The sequence below is a fragment of the Hirundo rustica genome, chromosome 22 (genome assembly GCF_015227805.2).
Source record: "Hirundo rustica isolate bHirRus1 chromosome 22, bHirRus1.pri.v3, whole genome shotgun sequence".
In the NCBI taxonomy this organism is placed as follows: Eukaryota; Metazoa; Chordata; class Aves; order Passeriformes; family Hirundinidae; genus Hirundo; species Hirundo rustica.
Window position 1 is genome coordinate 5,418,228 of NC_053471.1, and position 9,367 is coordinate 5,427,594.

Here is a 9,367-nt window from a genome sequence, read left to right on the forward strand (position 1 = left end):
TCTTGCAGAACGAGGATGCCTGGTGCATTCCCTGTCCCTGCTGCTGGCAGTGGCCCTGGCACACGGCACTTCCAGAGGTGGCAGCAGACATCTGCTGCCCTGCATCCCTCAGATGTGCTCCTTCCTTGCTGATTTAAATACCATTGCTTTGGTCCATTTTACCTGGTGAGTTAAAAAATTCCTGCTCTTCTCCTGCCCACTCCTGTCCTCATTTCCCTTCTGAGCCTGAGCTGCTAAATGGGAATTCCTCATCCCTGCCTGGGGCTGGGAGAACGAGGGCTTTGAGCCCGACCTGCCTGGCTGCTGATCCAGCCTAAAGTGCCTGGGTTAAACCCTCTCTGCAGGAAATGCTGCTGGGACAATCTGCAGTTCCCATTTCCTGGCAGGAGATGGAACATGACTGGCACATTCCTGGCCTGGCCACAGGGCCACAGTTGGAGCTGGACTCTGCCTGCTCACTCTGTAAGCTGGAGGTGCAGACAAGGGAGGAATTTCTTCCTGTAGCCCTCACTCTGTGGGTTAAATCAATTCACTGGAAGCAGGAAAGCTTCAAATATTGGTCAGTTGTTGTTTCTTTTTGATAATTTGGGTTTATTCAAAGAAAGTTCATTAAAGGAAAGCCATGTTGAATCATTCTGAGACTGCTCAGCTTTTTGTTGCAATAAGAGTTGCTAAAAAAGCTAAATAATAAATTATTAACTAAATAATAAACTAAAGTGTTTTTAAAGAAGGGATAGTAACTGCATTGGTAAAATTATCCAGTGTTTCAATTAGCTGGGAAAACCAGAAGCCATAGAAATGTGAATAAAGATGGAGTGAACTCTTTGTTTAGAGAGCTGGCTGCTGCCCTTTAGGAACACAGGCCCTGCTCAATACTCATTCAAGTAATTCCTGGCTTAACCCAAGACAATTTTGTCATAAAATAGAACAAAGAGAATCTTGCTGCTTTAATTATTCATAAGCCATTTGCTCAGGCGGAGTGCAGCGAGATGTGATTGACCCTGAGAGGGAATCGTCTGGGGAGCTGGAAGTGCAAAATGAAAAGTTTATTCGATGTAACAGATTTTTAAATGGCAAATAGATGAGGGAGGGGAAAGTCTGTTTAAAAGGCTGGGAAAAAGAGAAGTCTGTTAGAAGGCACGGAGGGTGGGAAAATGCTGAGTTCCCAGGAAGGTTGTGTGGCAGCACAGACAGTGCAGCTCCATCTGGTGGTACAGGGCCCAGGAAGGGGTGGTCAGCGCAGGGAAAAACGTGTGTGCCAGAGCAGCCTGGGCTGGAATTGGCTGCAGCTCGTGCTCCTGCACGTGGGACCCCTCCTTCCTGCGTCTCCAGGGTCCATTGACTGCGTTCAGATTTTTCCATAAGGCCTTGCAAACAAAACAAGATTTTCCCAATGTTTTCTTACTGAGGGATTTTCTTTCCCAGTGTTTTATGTAAGAAAACCTCAGCTGGTGAAGATGGAGAGGTTAAAAATGAGCCAGAGTTAGCTGGAGCAGGAGCTCTTGGACAGCTTTAAATCCAAGTCTTATTTAGAAAGGATTCCCTGCATTTCTCTCCAGCCCCTCTCCCCCAGTACTCCTGAACTCCGTCGTATTTTTTGCCACGCTCTGTCACAGCCCTGATGAGAATCCCTGCTCGTTTCAGCCTCCCTCCTCTCCTTTAGGTAGGAATGGGGACCTGGAGTCACAAATGAAGATATTTTGGTTGGCAGGGTGCTCATGCTGTGGCAGGGCAGCTCCTCTGCAGTGGAAATTTGGATTTTGCTGTCACACACACTCCTGCTGCATCTGAGAGAGCCAAACCCTCGTTTATAGAAGCAAACATATTTTAAGGCGTATAGAATTCTAATATTTAGGAGTTTTTTTTCTCTTTTGCACAATCAGGGTTGAGTGAGAAGCAGTAGGCAGCAGCAGCTCCTTTCCTACCCTGGCTGGTGCTTGGCAGGGTGAGTCATCCTGGAAAACACGTAACTGCATATATTTATCTCAACTTCCATTGATTTTTCACCAGAGTTCCTTATCTTTGCTTTATTGATTTACTTTCTGGGGTATTATAAGCAAACTGCGAGAAGGTCCAATGGGAATAATCATGTCTGATCCTTGGCTCCTTGGAGCTGCTGCTTAATCCAATGGGGAGAAGCAGGCAGGATTTCGAGTGAATGGGAGGCAACATCTGACATTTAAAATCACTCGAGATTTGTAACTCTGAGTTGTTTTGTTCTGCATTCTCTTCCACACAGGAGGTGCTCAGAATTCCCTGGTAGTACCTGAGGGTCTTTCACTTCACCTTGGGAAGCCAAAGTTCATCCCCTCTTCAGCCAAGAGGAAAAAAAGAAATGTCAGTGGATGTATTAGCTGGAGTTGGAGGCATCCCCCTCCCAGAATCACTGAAAATTCAGCCTCACACTGATGGGTGTTTTACTTGTGATTAAGAATTTAACAATTCCTTCCACCATGAAAGCAACAAAAATCAGGTGAGGAGAGGAGTTGTGAGACATAGAGTTCTTAAGAGCACGGGTTCCACCTTCCCTTTGGCCCCTCCAGGTTTTTCCAGAGCCCAGGAGCTGTTAACTGCTGAAATAGCTGCTGTTCTTTGCCTGGTGGGGATCTGAGCCTTGAATGAACAATAAGTATTCAGGGAGTGACAGCTCTGGGAGTGATGGACACCAGTTTGCACTAATGAGAGATCTGGGAGCTTTGCCAAGGATGACTGCATCACTTAATTGAACAATTCTATATTTCATCTGCCTCTTGCATCAGACGTGTGTTTAACCCGCTGCGCTCTGAGCTCTTGGCAAATCTTGGCCCAGGTGACAGAAGTTGCCCAGGGAATGAGCTCTGAGTGAGCTCTTTAAGGAAATCCAGAGAGCCAAGAGGATTCAGAGTGGAGAGAAATGAATGAGGTTCATTGGCCAGCCTGGTGTCTGTCAGTGGCAGCTCTAAAAAGTGATGCTGGAATTAAAAAATGATCCTTTTGAGCCATTCTGTCTCCCTCCCTCCTCCCAAGGCTTATTTCAATCAAGTGATAGCATCAGCCGTGGTGGCAGGAAATGGAACAATTACAGATAGACCTCAAGGAACAGCTTATCAGAACTGAAGGTTAAACTTTCATAAGCAAAAGGATCATTCCTGTTCTTTGAAGCCTGTCACCGTTCTATCCACCCAGAGTAACTTAACCAGAAATACCAGATGGGAGCCAGGCAGCCTCTGACCTCAGCTCTGATCTGAAAGTGAAAGCTCCTCATCGAGTTGTAGAGCTTGAATTAACAGGGTTAATTTATCTTTCTCCTCTTAAAAAAAAAAAAAAAAAAAAAAAAAAAAGAAAAGAAATCCAAACTCTTGGGCCTGTTTTGTGGTGTGTCAGCTGTATTCACCTTTAGAGTCCAAATTATCCTGGCAGGTCTTGGCACTGGAGGCAGCCCCATCAATTAAAATCTGGTGCATTCTGGGTGGGAAGCAGGCAGTTAAGCTTAGTGGTACCTCTGCCAAGAACTCCAAAACCCTGCTGTCCTCGTGTTGGTGAACTTATTTATGTACTATTTCTAGTGCCTGTTTATATTTTGAATGGGAAGCAGCAGCACTGGCAATATTTGCGTTTCCAGGGTGAGGTGGTTTGCAAAGAAGCCTCTTCACCTCAACCATTTTCTTATTTATTTTTAAGAAATCCAGTAATGGTTAAACCTGTGCGTGCCCATTTGAACCCCTTTGATAAAGCAATCCCTCCATGTCTGTGCAGCTAAACAGGCAAAAGCATCTCATCACATTCCTGTAACTTGTAATACATCTGGGTGTGAGCCAGAGCAGCACAAATATTCTTAATTTACAGTTTATTCTCACAGAAATCTTCTCAGGGGTTGTGTCTGGCCGAGTTTTCATGGGACACCCTCTGCAGTTTCAGCACTGGGATTTCTTAGCCAGTTCCTCCTCCTCAGTGCTGGGTTTTTGGGGGGTGGTTGAGAGGATTTAATCCCGTGCTTTGTGGACACCAAGCTCCGTGGAGGGAGGCCAGACCATCAAATAATTGTCTGGGCTCTTTGAAAAATTACATAATTGAGCAACAGCATCTCCTGGGAAAGCGCCTTGGATCTTCCCCCTTCTCCCTCCTTTTCCATGTCCCAAAGCCAGCAGCTTCCAGCATTAATGCAGAGCTGTTTGGGGTCCAGTGGTGAAACAGTGCTGGGGAATTTAATTTTTTGTCCCACCCTTGCAGGAGAGCTCAAATCCAGCTTGGGGATCCTGAGCAGAGCCCGTGCATTAGGCACAAACTCACAGCAATTATTTAGGAGCTTTCCTTGCACGAGTGGTCAGGTGCTGTGACCATCAAATGCTGCTTTTACTGAGCTTTTATGATATTTGGGGGATAACTTCCAGCCTCTAGTCATAGCTATGTAATTAACAATCAGTTAATTATATCAAAATTATTTGATTTCTGGATGCTTATGTTGAAATTTTGGGTTCAGTGGGATGTTTGACAGAATGTGCTTGAACTTCCTGATTTTATAGAAGGAATCAAATATGATGTGTAGGGAACAAGACCCTAAAGTTCACCAGAAGCTTTTTAGCTGTGGATTTTGTCCCGTGCTGGGACGTTTTTATTGACACAGAACAGATGCTGCTCATCGATAACCGATCAATAACTGCTGTATTTGGCTCCTTTGGCAAGGTATCTCCCCATGAGGAGCGTGAAAACAGCGCCAAATCCGCTGTGGTGCTGGATAATGGCACAAAATTCTCCTTTTTTTCCTGGGAAATGTTCGTGAGAGAGAAAACCGGGACGCGGCTTCTGCTGCCACCTGGTGCTGGCGCCTGTTTGGCCGGGGAACTGGTCCCAGTGATCCCCGAGGCAAACGGAAAGGTCCAAGCTGTCCAAGAGCAAACGAGACACCAAAATATAGGCGGGAAAAATATAGGAGAAAATTCGAATATAAATATATATGTAATATAGGAATATATGGACTACAGGGCAGCGGTTCCAGTGGATTTGTGGGGTGTGGAGTGGCTTAAAGCACGTGCTGAGAGGTCACTGATGGAACACAGTGAGCAAACCCCATCGTGTCCCCAATAAATGATTTGCAGCAGCAAAGAGCCCCCCAGAGCACGTTGTGTTTCAGTGGTTTGGGGACGGACAGCTGCTCTTGTCAGGGAATAGTTACAGACAATATTTCTGTAAAACCTGCAAAGCACCTCCTGCCACGTCCTTCTGGCCCTCTTGAGCTTCACAGGGTGAAATGTGAATTTTCTGCACTCATTTACAGACGTGAAGCCCGATGAGGAGGAATCATTTCTTCTCTACTAATCGAGCTTTACAGCCAAGGTGTAAAGGAGTCACAAACCCAATTTTTTGTGTGTGTGTGTTCCGAACAGATCTAAAAATGTCCTGCAGGGAATTGGCCGGGAAAGACAAAACTGAGCTGACCTGGCTGTGCTCTCACAGAGGCGGTGGGAACAGCGTTACTGAGCTCAGGGGAAAAGTTCATCTTTGCTGTTTAAAACCTTCTGAGCTTGATTAAAACCCTCCGAGCTTAATTAAAACGCTGGGTGAGGAGCTTTGCTTTGATGGCAGAAGCAGCAGAGGGCACTGCTGCCGTTCTTACTGCAGCTCCTCCCTGGTTTCCAGGATTTCCGAGAAACACAGAACAGGCTCGGGTCACCCGAGTTCGACTCCAGGACACCCCAAAAAGCTCCCAGCCCTGTGTGGGGTTTGGAGCAGCGTTTGGGGCTGTGATGAGCAGCACCTGCCCCTTCTGTCCCAGACTCGGGGTGTCCCTGCCCTGGGGACAGCGGGGTCACCCTGTGTGTGCCGTGGCTCCAGCATCTCTGACCCCAGGGCACATGACAGGGGTAAAACCGAGCCTGGAAATGTGTGAGCTCCTCAGGGATCCCCCAGTCCTGTTTTCCCGTGGCCGGGAGTCGGTCAGCCGCGGATTTGTAACGTGACGCTGCTGACCTGGTTGCTGAGCGTTTTCTTGCACAACAGGAGGATGCTCAGGGAGGAAATGGGGAGGACAACAGGATTCAGGATCAGCCGCGGTGCCTGGGGATCTCTGATGGTGAGTGGGGAACGCTGCCAGCACTGGGGGTGATGGAAAGTTTCTTCTCTGCCAGTACAGGGAGAAATTGGAAATTGTAGGAAACGAAAAGGTATCTGCTGAGTTCAGAAAAAGCACAGTTTTTAAGGAAGAGGTAGTTAGGAAGGGGGAATGAGGTGGAGGCAGGTCTGCTGGGAGAGGGCAATGTGCAAAGGTGTTATTTTGGATGATAGCTGGGTGATATTTTTGCAGTTTTTAAAAATATCTGCCTGGCCACAGAATTAGGAACATCATCTGTGAATGAAGAGGGAAGGTAAATGGGAGTCTGAGTGTAGTCAGTAACCATGAGAACAAACCAGTCCTACCAGAATAGGCTGTGCTTTTCTAATAAAATGTTTTGGGGAAAAGAGAGGCTTCACTGGGGGCCACAGTTACTCTTAGCCTTCTGTCTGAGGCAGCAGGACCAGTAATTTTAGCCAGGCTATTGTAAATGCAGGTGCAGAGCTCCTGAGTGTGTCATTCTTTCATCTGAAAAATCACCCTGCTCTTTTCTATGAAGAAAAAGGATCATTCAACTACAGTGCAGGATGTTCTTTTAATATGGGGTGTTGGGGAGGTCTATTTCCTTTTGTGCAGAGGCAAAGGATATCTGCATCACCTTTCTGAGAATTAGAACAAAGCGGGTGAATGGGGGGGTTTTCAAATGCATCTGTGATCTGAGCATCTGCAAAATACAAGGGAGTTGAATACATGAAAAGAAGAAGTTGATAATGCTGGGCTGTAGAGAATTCTGATGCAAATGAACCAGAAGTTGGCAGAGACCAGTCTGTTTTCATTTCTGTTTTTGACAATCACTAGAGTGTGATGTAAGGCTCATGTTCACAATGAATCCTACCTTGTGCTGAAGCTTCTGGATTCCAGACTTGTTTCCTCTGCATTTGTGTTGTTCTTGTTGTATCGACTGTTTTGATGTTTCTGTTTTCAGAATTAGATTTAATTTTTCCCTTTGCAGAGACTTTTTCCAAGCATTAGTTCTGTTTCTTCAAGTCCACGTTGTGCTGGCACTGGCCTTAGTTTAACTCTCCTCTGGGTGAAAAGCTCCATCCGATCCTCATCAGCAAATTGGATTCAGGCACTCACTTTTGAAAATCTTCCATCAAGATTTCAGGTTTCTCAACAAGAAAACTAAAATTTAAAAGTGTCCTGATAATATCAAGTCACTGGTCAGAATTCTCTCTTGTGCTCTCAAAGAACTCCCAGGGCAGCACAAACCTGAAGGTCAAAGGAATAAAGAGCCTCAGTTACAAGAGGATGAGCAGCTTTTTTAATCCCTGGACTGTTTTGTGGGAGGTTTAACCAGTGTTTAATACAAGGGTGGAGTGTTTGATAAGCCAACGGCTCCAACGGAGCAGAGCCACACAGTTAGGTGATCTCAGTGCTAACCTGGGACAACAAAGCTCTGGAACTTAAAACTGCAGAGTCTTAGGGCTGCAAGGAAATTTTTGGACATGACCAAGCAGCAGATTGGTGGCTGTGGGAGCAGAAATTGGTGTTAACTCCTGGTGAGCTAACACAGATCACTCCCTGCAGGATGGATGTGTTTGCAGTGCTCCAAGGATCCTGAGCCAGCTGGTTTGGGATGAGGTTTTGCTGTGGCAGCCTAGAAAATAAGAATGAGCCCCCTTTATTCCCTTTGTATCCAGAACATGGTATTTCACACCCGTACAGAGCCTGCAGTGAAAATCCTTTTCCTTGCCACTAACAAAAATGGGGTTTGACCGTTTTACTTTTCCTGTCACCTGTTGAGCCTGTGCCTGTTGCTATTTCAGCCCATTCCACAGCTGCCAGTGCCTGGTCACCCACGATAACAAAGAGGAATCCAGTGCAGAGGAACCATCTCTCTCCTGCTGTCACTCCTCGGGCTGTTTTCAAAGCCTGGGCAGTTAGGAAAGATGGTGACACAACTTCCTTCTCACAGCAGGATGTTTATCTCACTCGCTCAGTTTGAGTGACTTCTGGCAAGGAAAGGCCCCAGAATAACCAGTCCCCACCTATCCAGGGCCAACTGGGAGCTGGAGTGGCAATTCCAGCATCTTTGGGCAGTTTGTGATGGTGTTGGGGTGTGTCCTGGTGATAGGAATCAGCCCTTTCCCTTGAAACACTGGGAGCCGGGGTTCTGTGAGGAATTCTGACATATCTCCTGTATTCCTGCCATAAATGCTGGAAGCACTGGTGACCAGCTCCCAAATCACCCCAAAGCAAAGATACTTTATAGAAAACCAAGAGGTTTTCCCCATTTCCCTTCAGCCTCTCCCTCAGAATTGCAGATGACGTTGGCTTTGCCAGGGTGAAAGTTTAGCCTAGTAATGGTTTAAGGGGTGTTTGACTTTAGAGGCATCCTACAGAAAACAGAATTAATTCCTCTGGGCTGCACACCTCACTGGTAACTTGCTTTAAAATCCAGTGATGCAGGACTGTGGTTGCAGAATCATTTGGGAAACTGAAGCAGCCAGAAGCTTTTAAATTTTCCTGTTCATCAAGCTGCTTTCCTAAAAAGAATCGAGATCTGCTGTGAACCAAGGTCCTTCCTCAAAAGAACCACCAGTTTTCCTGGGAACAGTGCAATGGTGTGATAAGCAAGCAAACCAGTTTATAAAATTATTTTTATTTACAAGTGGAAGCCCATCCACTTCTGAACCCTTCTAGGGTGCATGCAACGACGCATTTCCTGTGTCAGGGAGATTACAGTCTTGACAAGGTTGATAAGCAGGAAAGTAATCGTTTTTATCTCTTTTAAAGGCAGAAAAGCACACTCCATTAGTCACTCAGGGAAACACAGAGCACCTCCCAAACACCCCAAGCTGAATCTCAAATCTCTCCTCCATGTCCTGCTTCGAGACAGGAGGTAAGTCCTGGCTGCATATTTCGATATTCCCCTTCCTGTTAGACTTTTCCAAAATCTCTCCACTTCTCTCCCCTAACTTTCCTTTCCTGGCTGCCAGCAGCTCTCTGTGCTACCCTGACCCCTGACACTGTCAGAGATGATCTGGGGATGGAGTTTGGGTACCAGGCCATCATTCCCAAGCACTCATCTCAGATTTATTTACCCTTATGCAAGTCAATTAATGTAGTTCAGCCTCAAAACTGGGACAATGACATTTACATAATGATCGGAGGTGTTGGTAATCAGCCTGAATAATGAAAAGCATTTCCCTGTCTTTGTGTCAGTGTGTGAGCATTGGGAAATAATTTATTTGTCACATTCACGTGCCACCATCTCCATCAGAATTTAGGCTTTGTGGTACCTTTTTACTTCTCGTGATCCCTTAGGAATTCTGA